At 38.2% G+C, this 14,291-nt stretch overlaps 1 protein-coding gene across 3 annotated transcripts in view; it reads right to left on the minus strand.

Annotated features, from left to right (window-relative positions):
* Positions 1–14,291, minus strand: part of LHFPL2 (LHFPL tetraspan subfamily member 2) — a 131,110-nt gene that overhangs the window by 67,617 nt on the left and 49,202 nt on the right. The window lies entirely within an intron of this gene.

Here is a 14,291-nt window from a genome sequence, read left to right on the forward strand (position 1 = left end):
CCCACTAAACTCCCTTTAGCCAGCACTCCAGGATTACGTGTCTGGAATACCCCATCCAGTTTTGTATCCCCTGTACCAAAAAGTAGCAAAATAAGGTGATAAAGGTAAGGTTGATTCAGTGATACTGAACTACAGGATTTCCCACAAGAATAAAAAATTCTGCATTTTTATACATACATCTGGACAGGATATATGAAGAATACCTCCTTACATAAAAGAACAGTGAGTCAGAAGGTCAGTAGACTCTAACAAAGAGAGATAATTTGGCCTTGGTGAAGATGGTTTAAGAACAGAAAAATTAGTGCAGAACTCCTAACAAAGTGTGCTGCCAAGGACAGAGGAAAATGTACTGGGAGCACTGGAAAGCCGAGCAGAGCTTAAAACAGCCTCTGAATTCCTGGCACATAGAATATTCCTCCAGAAAAAAAGAACAACAGGCAGAACTAAGGAGCTGTGATTACTCCAGCTTTTCTGCCTCAAAAGTAGTTAACAAGGCAATGAAAATAAAGCACTGTTAGCAGACACAAAGACTGTTTCATGAACAAAAAAAAAGGCCAAATAATTTTCTTTTAGACTCAGGCACCTAAAAATGCACAATCGGTTTTAAGCGTGCGAAAACGATGGATTGCTCCGACTGTTACAAGTAAGTTAAAATTTTAAGGAGAATTGCTTGCTTGGAGTCTAAGCTCCCTAAGAAAGAGAAACAGTTTGGACAGGGTTAGACAGGATCAGCCCATTGAGGTGGCTGTGGAAGAGCCTTCTCTCACAGATCCGTCCACCTGCTGAGGGCACGGCAACTATCTTCCTTGCCCAAGAAGACACAAGAATTACCAAAAAAAAGAAAAGAAGAAGAGTAAGCATTATATCAAAAATAAAGGCTCTTTTTTTGCCACCACATTTGTGACGAGGCTAAGAGGAAACTCCACAAGCCTTCCACTGCCCCGTCACTACACAGGCAGGATGCACCTTCCTTATACAACAGATAGCCAAAATGAAACCCAAATCCTCCCAAACAAATCAGAATGAGAAAGAAAGCACACGTATGTTCTCACTGTTTCTCTCAGGAGCTCTGTCTTACAAATTTTGCAACAGCTCAGATTTATACAACAGCTGGCAAAATACATAAAATCCATCTCTGCCTTTTTACTCGACTATCTGTAAAATTGGCTGCATCACCCACCCCTCATCCCCATCCCCCAAAAGAATAAAATCTTACATTATTCATTTTTAACTCATTTCTCATTTGCAAAAGATAATGTTCTACTATAGTTCAGGAAGAATTATAGCAGAGCCATATATTTGAAGTTTTTTATTTATAGTCAGATATACTACTTTCTTCAGATATAGTACTGTGTGATACTTCCATGTATTATGTAACAGCAAGTATCCAAATCAAATATTTACTTACTTCAGAAAGGTTTATATGATCAATTATGTCACTATGAATAGACATAATGCATTCAATAGGTTCTTTGTGTTTTTCTATCAATGCAGAACAGCATAAAATTAAAAAAGAAAAACTAACATACTAATCCATAGACGTCATTAAGGCTACCTTCAGAAATAAGAGCAGAACAAGAAGGGGAAAGTATTTTCTTTAGGGATACACTGCTAGGAGCTTAAAAAAAAGGGGTCTAAAGGAATTACAATGCTAAATACCATAAGAAACTAAGAGCTTGAGATACACAATAATTTTTTTTTTAACATTTCTTCTCAGGAAGATTATTTTCTGCTTCACACAAACCTACGAAAGTAAAAAACTCTCCAGTTTTACCCTTTGCATTATCTACCTAATTTGTTCTCTCTAGAAGATCAGGCTACATATCTATATGTATGTAATTTAAAGCAAATTCAAAAGAGTATCTCATACAGAGTAACAGAATTTGAAAGCTATTTCAATGAGGACAAAACAATTCTCACTTTTTTACACTACAAAAAATGTTTCACCCAAATGCACCTGCCCTGAAGTTTACACCTAATAAAAGCCAGATGTGCTTCTAATACTCTGCTGATCCCTGCTCTTAATGCCTGTTTTCCCACTGCACCACCTTAACCAAGAAAGCGGTACAACATAGTTTTACACATCATTAAAATGTTTAAACCAAATATTACATTTTTATAATCCTAGAAATTCCCACAAAACTAATCAGAATAAATACAGAAGCATTAAGAGATTTGCACTAGGAATGAAAGATCCCTCTTAGCCTGTTACTTAATACAAGAAGCACCTGAGTGATAAGTCAATCAAATTACCACATTTCTTTAACAAATCAGTCATTACTGGAGCAAGATATGCAAATTTATTTTTAGTAAAGTTATTCTCTAAAATGAGTTTTGTCTTCTAGGGTTCATTTTACCTAAGCAATAAAACCTTACTTGAAGTTCAGAACACAGAATATCAGCTAGGAGCCCAAACCCACTGAATTCAGTGCAAGCTCTTATCTTTAGCTGTTACCCATAAGGATAAAAGGACATAAATTGCTTACTTTAAAGGTGGTGTAAAAGCACTTAACAAGTTCACTTTACAACATGCTTCTTGAGTGGCATCTCTGTGTCACAGGGACAGCAAAGCAATAAGGCGAGTCACCGTCCCATGGCAGCACCTTGAGTTACACCACAGCCAGCACTTCTGTCTTGCTCCATACAACCCACCACCTCTGGCAGCCCAAGGCAGCCAAAGCCAGCAGCAGTTATCTCCAGCAGGAACATCCACAGCCACAACAACTGTTCCTTGGCTCCATTTTGGCCATAAAGCTGCAGTAGGATGCAGCAGCATGGCAACCACTGAGAGGAACCAGTCAAGAAGTGACTCAGAAAGCAGCTTCACCCCATGGCAGCACTGCTCAACTAAGTGCTGCCTGCACACAGATGGGGACAGAAATGGGTCCCATGGGCAACGGCAGGATCCATGTCGGCCCTGCAGCTGCTGGGACTGGAACAGGCACTCTGGTAACACAGCTCCAATGCTGACTGATGGCCCCAGGCTGGGCTGAAACAAGCTCCTGCACCCGCAGGCAGGACCCAGGGGAGGCTGAAGCCCATTAGACCCCCAGGAGCCCTAACTGGGTTGCTAATTAAATGCTCTACCCAGCAGTATTACCCTCAGCAACGAGCTAGAATCACTTGGCAAACTCAGGCTGTTCTTCTTCCCAAATGTCATCTGGCTTAATAAATAACATCTTCTGATGAGTATTATTAGCATCTAAATTATTTCCCTCAGATTACCACACACTGTGACCTGCAAAATGCTGATTTTACAAATGAAGCCGTCTGCTGGCAGAAGTGGAACAGAACCACTCCACGGGAGACAGCTCAGTTATTTTTTTCTGAAGGGCTAGAGATGGCAACTGTGGAGTTTTGTTGAACTGTAAGCAATTAATGCACTTTCTTATTTGTTCAGTAGACAGCCTGAGCCTGTTGCAGAAGCCTGCCAAGCTGTCCCCTTGTAACAGTCTGGGAAACAAGACGTGTTATATCACACACATACTCTTTAAACCAGCAGCTGTGGGGGTTTTTTGCTTTCAAACCAACACCTTCTCAGGCCAAAGTTACACTCATAGTGATGCAATCTTTGACCATTACAAATCAATGAAACAATCATTAAAATGTCCAAATTTCCTTATAGAATTCCTGCATTTTCCAGTACTCCTGCACTACAGGAATTAGGAACCTGTTTGTTTTGTGGTTTCAGTCTAAACAACAAAATGCCATAAGCACAATCCTCCCCTTCCCACCAAAGCAAGGCAGACTTGTTTTAACATTCAACATCACTTATATTTAAGGCATCTAAGAAAGCAACCAAACACAGAACTAGGGACTGACTAACTAAGACACAAGCAAGCTGTTACAAGTCCTCAAAACACAATTTCAAACTCCTCTATGGTGTCAGGAAAACATCATTATTTACCTAAAGCATATACTGGACTAATTTCAATGCTTTCCTCACAGCTTTCATCTTCATAGATGCAATTAAAAATACACAGAAAAAGTAGCTAATCAAATTAAGCCACCCACAGGTACTACCTGTGACCTTCTAGAAGTGAAAAGCTGCATTTTCATCATTAAGCACTACAGCGATTCACGTCTAGCAAGTGACAAAATTCTAGAACTCAGGCCATTCAATTTGACCTCTAAGCAGATTTCCTCCTACTGAAAATAGTATAACTGAACATCACCCAAACAGTAGGCCTATCATGCACTCGAGAGCTTAATTCAAAGCTAAAAATACTGCCTAGAGCAGATCAACTTATTTTCAGCTCTTCTCCAGCACATGCCTCAGAACAGATCTTCAGTCTTGTAAACACAAAGACCAAAACCCAAACCAAATATAAAGAAAAATTAAATAAAGATGGGACCCTGAGCAACCTTTCAAATGCTTTTCTTGAATTTTGAGTAAAATCATGTTATAGAAATGAAAATCCTTACTCAAGCCTTATCTGTCCAGTTTTCCTGCTCTGGAGAACATCCTCAAGTTTCTACAGACCTCTGAAAGTGCTAAGCCACCCCCATCCAGCCTGCTTTTCCAACGGGACGTTACAAGCCCACAAAGTGGCAGTCCTTTGATGGTAACTCAGAGCTAGCTACTGCTTGGTAAGAGTTAAAAATTATACTCAATTCACAGATGGAAGAACCAGCTAGCCCCAGGGACAGTGGGAACTGAACAGCAACTAAGAAATATGTTAACTGTGGTTTTGTTTATCACAAAGAAGCTTTCCTTTGCCTTTTTAATTTTTGTCATTTTAAGCTTTCTCTGGAGCCAATTTGCTTAAACGCTGCTAGGCAGACAATCTTCTTTTGAGAAATTGTCCTTGTAATATAAGAAATAAAACATCTGGGTTTAGCTATTCCTGAAGCTGATAGTATCCTCATTGTCACAACATACACTTTGTAAGAAGTTTTAACTATTCTTTAAATTCCTGTAAAATTTTTTTACATTATTATTTAAAATACATTTTTCAGTAAAACTGAGATAACACTTCTTCACAAGTTATGAGCTCCTAATGATAACATTTTCTTTTCCCTACACCTCTACTATTCTTTTCACTACCTAAAAGAAGACTGTGAAAGATCCTCTCCACATACAGATGTACAAATAATCACATCTAAAAAGGTCTCCTGATTCAGAGGGCAAAAAGAGATATCTGTTTCTGCTTGTCTTTTCCCTTTCAAGATTATTATAAATTAATTCTTTCAAGATACAAACTCATTGTTACCTTTTCTATTTCCTATAAAAAGGTACTTGGCAAGGCTTAACTGGAGTGTCACAGGCAAATTGCAGACTCCAAAAATGGGCTTACAGAATAATCCATGAAGAATTCAATTTAAATAGGAATGTTTGGGGGGTGTGTTGGAGGAGTCCACTCAACTCTTTTTTACCTCTCTTCCCCAGCTGAGGGTAAAACTCACTGTTGTCTTCTAACCTGTATAACTCTAACTATACAAGTAACTGAATATAAATTTTAATCAGACATGTTCTTCTTCACTATGCATTCTTGGGCTTCCTGCTTGTTTATCTTCTATCACTGATTAACCCTTACGTTCTCAAAGGTATTCAATGTGCAAGAAAGTTTATGGTAATTGTAAGATCACCCCCTAAATTACTTACAGAAACTCATGAGAGGGTGCTTACCTGACCCATACTTTCAAGTTTGATGCAAAAACTTTTTCAATTCTGTCATGGGTTAACCCCAGCCAGCAACTCAGCATAATGCAGCTGCTCACTCACTCCCCCTCGGTGGGTTGGGGGAGAGAATCAGAAGAGTAAAAGTGAGAAAACTCATAGGTTGAGATTAAGGTTAACAGGTAAAGCAAAAGCTGCACACACAAGCAAAGCAAAACAAGGAATTCATTCACCACTTCCCATGGGCAGGCAGGTGTTCAGCCATCTCAGGAAAGCAAGGCTCCACCAGGTGTTATGGTGACTTGGGAAGACAAAATGCAATTATTCCAAACATCTGCCTTTCCTTCTTCTTCCCCCAGATTTATTTGCTGTGTCTGATGTCATATGGTTATATGGTATGGAATATCCCTGTGGTCAGCTGGGGTCAGCTGTCCCAGCTGTGTCCCCTCCCAACTTCTTGTGCACCCCCAGCCCATGCACCGGCTGGATGGTGTGAGCAACTCAGCAATAACATAAAAAAATCCCTGTATTATCAACACTGCTTTTAGCACAAATCGAAAACATGGACCCCTGCTAGCTACTATGAAGAAAATGAACTCTATCTCAGCTCAAACCAGCACAAATTCTTTGATGTCTTCTCCTTTAACTTTCATCAACAATTGCAGGAGTGAAGGAAGACTCCTTGCTTTCCTCATGTCTACAACTGAGAAGCTGAGATGGTTATATGAATCAGTTCACTTAACTTGGGCTTGTTTCATAACTTAAAAAAAAAAAAACCCAAAAAACAAACAACACTGTACTTTCTCATTAAACAATCATTTTCTAAATTAAAGCAATTAATTAGAAAAGAAAATATCTTGCTTACAGTTCAGGTGGCATTTTCAACCAGACTCACAGAGTTTTAAGTTTACTGGTAGCTTCAGTTCCTAGAGAATGGTTACTTAATATGCACATATAGTTTTGAGGATGACCTTCAGAAGCATCTCGTAACTGATCTTCAGCAATACCTCTAACAAGAAATGGGGGTGAAGAATGCCAGTATAATCTTAGAATATATCAAAAAGCTTATACTCAGCCCAGAGGAAAACACTACCAGTTGCTGAAGACTCCAGTGAGGTCCCTCTTCGAACACTACAAAGAATTATCATCCATAAGCAAGGAGCAGGGGAAGACATCCAAGTGGCATTAGAAACACAGAGGGAATACTGTACTGATTAAAAGAAGAGGGCTAAGAAAAAGTATGAAGTCTCGTCTTTTTTTTAGCTTAAAAAAATGGTGACAAAAATGAAGTATAATTGTTTCCTGCAGTTACTGCAGGCAGCTAATTAGCAAGAAGGAAGAAGAGATATTTAAATTAAAAGCCAATATCGCAGCAGGAACAAAATAACTGTGAATTGACTGTGAATACACTTAAGGTGCACGTTAAGAGATTATCTCTAAACCATCTGAAAACAAGATTCTGCAACAGCCTTTCGATGACAAAGACAGAGGCAAGAAGCCTTCCTAATTTTAAGTAAGCAGCTGATGAGATGTTGAAAGGAATTGCATACAATGTGGCTGCCTGCAATAACAAGGCAATAAACTCCCTTATAAGGGCCTTCTCATGGAAAAGATTGGTACGTTTTTAGAGTACATTAGCATAGCTTCCCATCACCTCTCAGAAAGTATGTATTTAATAGAATAAAGCCACCTCAAACCGTGATGTTAAAACCAAGACACATATTCAAGTCCATTTAAAATACTCTCAAAGTATTAAACATCAAAAATGCCGTTTCTCATTTGAGCTTTACCAGCCCCACACAGAATTACTGGCTCTATCCCATGCTTGTGATTATTAAAGGCAGCAGACAACTGCATTTATTAAAAATCTTGATCATGCACAAGATATCTACTTTGACTACATTCAAAAAGTCATGTTTAAAGAACATGAAATACTTAGCCATTTATGTCATTCTAGATGAAGGCTGAAAAACAAGACATGGGGGTAGAAAGATGTTTATTTTGAACATTATTATCTCTTTTTTCTTTTGCAAAGTGTATAAACAAAGTAATATCCATGAAAGAAGGTTATTTTGAAACAAAACATGAAAAACTAAGGTCAAGGAGACCTCCCCAAAAACAAAGAAAAGGAAGAAATTGGTCACTTAACAGAGCACAAGCAAAACAGCCTCAGGAAATCCATATGAAAGATTTTAAAAAAAAAAAAAAACAAATTCTGTTATAACCTTCACAGAGCTCTCCAGGAGTCAAGCTAAGAGACAACACCTCTCTGGAACAAAACAAACATTTCTGAAAGTTCCTTTTGTTCTTTCCATCTCCCAAAACATTGTATTTTGCTATTTTATTAGCAATGGACATTTTAATTGGCATTGGTCATTTGCTTGCTACCAGAAAAAACATAATGATGAACGTGCAAGGTGAGAAGTCAAGGAACAGCCTACAAGGTGGTAAGATGGAGTGCTCCTATTCTTACTCCTTTGAAGGTAGGATAATGCATCACTACTAATCCTATGCCCCACTTGAAGTTTGAGAGGCAACTCTACAATTTTCCAGAGAAAAACTATCTGCAGCTCAGCTCACAGGCCTCTTAAACCTTCAATATTATATGATAAGGCTAATTTTAAAACTCCCAAAGGAGTTAAAAGCTTCCAAGGAAACAAGTCATATTCTTGTCTATATAATCAAGATTTTCAAAATTTAAGAAGCAACACATTTGCTAGGTTCTCCCCCCCACCTTTTTTGCAGGTTCAGGAATACAAATTATTTTCAGGCTACATTGAATCAAATAACTGAAAATAATCTTATACATACAAAACTACATATTTTAACAACAGTTTCAGTTCCGCATCAACTGACAATGCAGATCCCTACTAGTAGGCACAATTTATCAAGACCTCTCCATATATGAGAGAGGGCAATCACACTGGGAACAATTATCAGTAGCCCTGTTTCCATGAGCTTTATTATTAATTATTAAGAAATTCAATTAAAGAACAAGAATCCGACAATTCCTTAAGTCTCAGTGACTGTCCAATGGATTGACTCAAAATCATACTTCTGTAAAATCTGAAGCTGTAAGTTCCAGAGTCCCTAAATACTAACCTTTTCTCCCTCAAAACTAGCTTTCTGAATTGAAAGCTGAGGTTTAGAACACAACATGTGTAAGTTTTCTGACATAACTGCTTTCTTATGGTATTCTAGCAATTGAACATTGACTGGAAATCTCTCACGGTCAGAGCTGGCTGGTTTAAATCATTCCTTTGAAAGCACACAGATGATATGCAGCTACTTTACTCCCCAATATCCCTTACAGCATCAAAAGTGCTCTCAAATAAGAGAAGAAAATTACATGTAGATACACAATCTCTCTTTCATATTCATACACATAATATATCCCAGCTCCGTTCAGGTGGTCCCCTGAGATTTTGGCCCTCTAGAAAGAGTTAAAATATCGGAAACAGACACTTCGCTTGTTCATTTATTAGTACTATTTTCAAAAGACCGTTCAGAGAATGAAGTCTAAGAGAAATGCAAATTCTCCACTCCATGCTAGACTAAGAAAGTATCCAATTGGTTCCCACTGAGCTTCAGTTCATTTTGTGTCCACATGTAAGTAATTAAGAGTACATTGATTGAAACTTAATTCCACATCTGTTCTTCTGTGGGACTTGGAAAACAGACGAATTTTTCTGACAATTGTTTGCAGAGTGGATAATCACAAGCATGTGTAATAGTATCCCAAAGTGCATGAGTCTAAGAAGCTTTTTTTTGCTAGATGTTTTTGTTTCTTTCCTAAGATAAAAAAATAAGATGCTCTCAGATGGGAATCATTAATATATGCTTGAGAAGTCATCCACTAGAACTAAAAAGGCAAAGCAAAATCCAGCCTTGTCCCAGTAGTTCACCTAGAGAGCCAAAATCCATTTTATGGCCTGTCAGGTAACTTTTAAAAATCATGCAGAAATGGCAAAATCCTGAGAACTACAACACAGAAAAATACATGTTTTCGTCATGGAGCTCTGCAGTTGTGAGAGAATGTTCCGCGCTATTACAGTATGAGAGTCAGCATCTCTTGAATGAATCACACATTTACATGGTTAGGATGTATTTTCTTTTGATGTCTATAAAATGTTGATAAGCACAGAAAGGAAGAATAGATAACAACTCTTCACTGTATTTGCTAATGCAAGTGCTGACAGCATCAAAGCATACTGGGGAACTAAGGCTCAAGAAAGCACTTTTCCACAACAGATGCAGTTATGCTAAGGAAGTCTGTCACAGTTTGCTGTGGATGCTAAATTCCACATTTGCTCAAGAAATAACAGGACAAGTTCATGAAGGAAGGATCCACTTATGGCCACTAAAGGCAACAACTTCCTCCTTTGACTCAGTAAATCTTCAAGATGCAGAGCACAGGACACTGTGAAAGTATCAGTGTAAATTTGATTTGTACTTTGGGCCACTGGCTATGATCAGATACAGGGTTAAATGAACCTCTCGTTAACTATTTTCTTTATGGTCTTATGACATTACCATGGACCTTCATTTGACCTATACATACAGAGAATGCAAGAGTGACATTATCTACAGTGACTGAGAAAGAAATTCACAGGGCTCAGGGTAGCTGGAAGACAGTTTAAAAATCTTTGTTTTACTTAATGCTGAAGTTAAAGTAACAATTACTTATCTATGAGGACGTGTCAAAGAAAGGCCAAAATTTCAGTTCAGTCACACCAAACTGATAACTCAGTCAAAGAAACCAGATACTGCTGCCAACTCCTACAATGTTACTGTGAACTTCCAAATACTTGGTGTTTTCTAAAACAGTGGATGACAGAGATATGCAATTACCTCACATTATAAGAGGTGTTTTCAGACTTCTCTTCACAGTCATTAGGACTAGAAACATGCACTACAACAGAAGCCAAACAAGAAAACAAAACAAAACAACACCAACACACCACACCAAGCCACTTTATTTGTAAAATAAGAAGTGCCATTATTTTCAGTTCAGTTTTCCCCCCATGCTGGCACTGGCAACAGTGGAAACCAAGTTAAATCTGGGTAGTTCCACACGTGGCCAGTGTTGAAACCCTGCGCCATCCTGGATGAAACAGATGAAGAACATGAATGAGAACCAGAGAGACTTCCTATAGTGGAAAAGGAGAAAAGATGCAGAAGAAATCAAATAACAGAATGCTTGTAATTTATGTAAAAAGAAGCTATACAGAAAAGGAAAACAATCTGCCTTCTACAGCAAAGAACACTACTGGGTTCTAAAAATTTTCTGCTCAGTAAAACTGCTATCTATTATTTAATTAGGACTTCTACTTAAAATGTATAGGATAACCAACTCCATAAGCCAGAAGGCACAAAGAGGATCCACTGCATATGATAATTATATATTTTCAGTTTCATCATGTAACTTATAGACTATCAAAAAGGGAAAATTTCTAATGCAGAGCATGCTGCGATCAGACAGCATTGTGCTTTGGAACAAATGTTCCTATCAAATCTGAATTAAAGCCACTGAAACATTAAAAGAATAGGCAATATTCCTTGGCTAAGGATTAAAATACAATAAATATCCTTATTTATACATAAAAAGTAGGCAGGTTATACAGACATAATTACCATAGCTATGATTTCATGTAATGAATCCCTGAAGGCTCCCTGTAGGTTACGGAAAATTAGAAAAGTTGTTGACCGTCTGCAGAGAAAGACCAAGTGAACAAACGAAATTCCACCCCACACATCCAACCTGCTGATGCCAACACAGCACCGAAGCAAGTGTTCATGCAGCCAAGTAATGTGCCAGTCCCATACAAGTCCAGTTACTTCAAATGTTGGGAAATATTTCAAGGAAGATTTCAAGATTTCAAGAAAAATATTTCAATTTTTCTTCCATGTAATATGGACACTGAAGAGATGTAGTTCTATTTTTTTTTAGCTTGACTGGCCTCTGCCAATACCATTTCCTAAAATACCACAGCATGCATATGCATATATAAACACATTAAAAACAACAACCAAAAGCAATACCCCCATATTCCCACCCAAAAGACTACAAACGCATACACTCTAAAGGTTTGTGTTTGGTTTTGTTGTGGTTTTGTTTTGGTTTGTTTTCACTTCTGTTAGTGTGACCAAAAGGCTAAACGAAATTTAATACACACAAGAATCCCATGGGTCTCTTCCACTTTGTCCTTCTGTAATTGTACTAAAAGCTTGTCTGGAGTCTCTCTCTCTCTCAAAGCATCTGGAGTTGACACTGCTCCTATTTATCCAGCTAAAGAAAGGTCCTCTGCTTCCCCTCTGCCAATACCATGAAGAATTTAATGTATCAGCAGGGACTTGAAGCCTGAAACTCAATCCAGTATTTTCATAAAACGATCCACAGACTTGCACTGACTTTTTTGACTTAAGTGCGAAGGGTTTCCGTACAGCAATTTGGGGCTAGATTAATCCATTCATGTTTCCAGCAGTGGGGGAGGGAAGAAGTGCACCACAACATGCAGCCACCAAATTGATTTCAACATACCCAGACAGGAAATAAATCTCTAATACAATCCCTTCATACCTTTTTAAAATATCACAGCAGCTATTTAATGCCTCCTATGAGATATGGAAGGATGAACAGCATGCAACAGACAGCAAATTAAGCGGGAAATGAATTAAAACAGGAACCAAGAAAAGAGGTTGTTTACTTTACAAAGGGGGAGGACAGTGGCTTGGAACTTAATCTTACTCTATACCAACACCCCGGATAACAAACAAAAAAATCAGAGGATTATTCGGATCGAAGGAGCATTCATGTGCAAAGCTGAACTGATTCCCCTTTTCATAACTAAACAAGACATGTACTTAACAAAGAAGGAAATCCTGTTCTATCACCTACACTGAGAAACCTGTCAAATGCTCAACACAAACTTTTATTATACCATCCAGTAAAATAAGCATCAGCAAGGCTAGTCATTCTGTGTGTCTTTTTGAGAATGGACAATTTTGTGCTTGCTACTATTCTGACTTTTAAAAATGGCTTGTGTAAATGGCATCTTCAGTTTTCTTGAAACTCAACATATCCTTCTGTCCTGGTTTTGCTAAAAACAAGTTTCTCTTTCAGTGAATTTGCTAAAGCCTTCATATTAACTGCATTTTCCTGGAGAACCAGACACATGTTTTGGTAAACCTAGCAATGGAATGCAAACTTATTGATAAGCATGGATGGACATCTCGCGAGAGGGGTCACGAGAAACCCATGACCAAGAAACTGACCAACTGTGTATAACATTCCATTCATGTGCATACTTCATATAAAAGTGGGAGATCACGAGGATCTCGTCCCCTTTTGCCTTTTCCCTTCTGCTTATGGCCAACATTAGAAGAGGACCTTGCTAGTCGTCCCTGCGAACTGAGGCCTAGTGACAGACTGAATCCAGCTCCGATTGGCTGCAGAGTCTAATCCAGGACTTCGGGTGCCGGCTCTGCAGTTGCTGAGACTTTCAAGATTGGTTTTGTATATTTTGTATTATTTTCTCTATTCTTATTAGTAGCATTAGTAAAACTTCTTTAATTTTTTCCAACTCTCTTCACTCTGTCCTTCTTTTCCTCCCAATCGCCTCTCCTTAGTGGAAAGGGGGAAGAGGGAGGGGGAAGTGGGGAGGGGGGAGAGGGGGTTAACAATACATCTGCCAGGGTTTTATTGTCACCCCGCAATCTTAACCCTCGACACCTTCATTAACACATCAGCCAAGCATGCAAGTGTGCAAAACATGAACTTCACTTAAATTAAAAAGCCTCATCCCTGTCTTTCTGAACCAGATCAGAAGTTTATAGTGGGGTTTTTCTCCAGTCATTTAACTGTTCAAAGTGAGAGAAAATAATAGCTCTCAAAGATGAAAAGAAGCAATAGAAGAGTAAAAACCAAGAAGATTAAATAAAGGCATTTCTTCTAATTCTCTAGTGCTTTTTTTTAGCCACCAGAAATCAGACAGAACTACTATTCTTCTCTATAGAGTCTTAAATAATCTTCAACATCCTTTTAATTCCCAGGGCACCTGCTGTTAAGATCCTAAAATCTGCTTTCACCTTCCAAATTCTGAATCAAGGTCAAAAACATACTTCAGAAGGTTGGGATTTATAAATTTCAGTCTTTGACTCAGCAGAAATATTTGACATAAGAAAGAAACAGGTTATAGAGAGTAAACCAGAAGCACAGCAGAAAATAAATTAATCATACAACAAAACCCTTGGTTTATGAATAATCATGCACTGCGTATGGACATCAGAAACACGACCTGCACTTAACAGGAAGACAGTTTCCACTATTAGTAACAGAAGGTATGTACCTTCACAAGTTATAGGCAGGACAGATTACTTCACAATCAACAAATACCTAGCAAGGTACACTAGGTAACTAATACACTAGAATAAACACTAAAGTTTCTGCAACTTTTTCCAGTTTTCTGGAAACAAAATTAATCCAGCAAAGGCTGTTCGGGATTGTGTAGCCAGGTACAGTGTTTCAGTTCTCACATATGGCAAGTAATCTAGAGGAAATGCTACTTCAAAAAATTGAGTTAACTAACAGTACCTGTCCTTTCTTTGCCTTCATAATACTGTATATTCTTTTTAAAAATACTTAAGAGTTTAACAGTGGTCTTAGGGAGAG

Source organism: Columba livia, chromosome Z (genome assembly GCF_036013475.1).
Source record: "Columba livia isolate bColLiv1 breed racing homer chromosome Z, bColLiv1.pat.W.v2, whole genome shotgun sequence".
Taxonomy (NCBI): Eukaryota; Metazoa; Chordata; class Aves; order Columbiformes; family Columbidae; genus Columba; species Columba livia.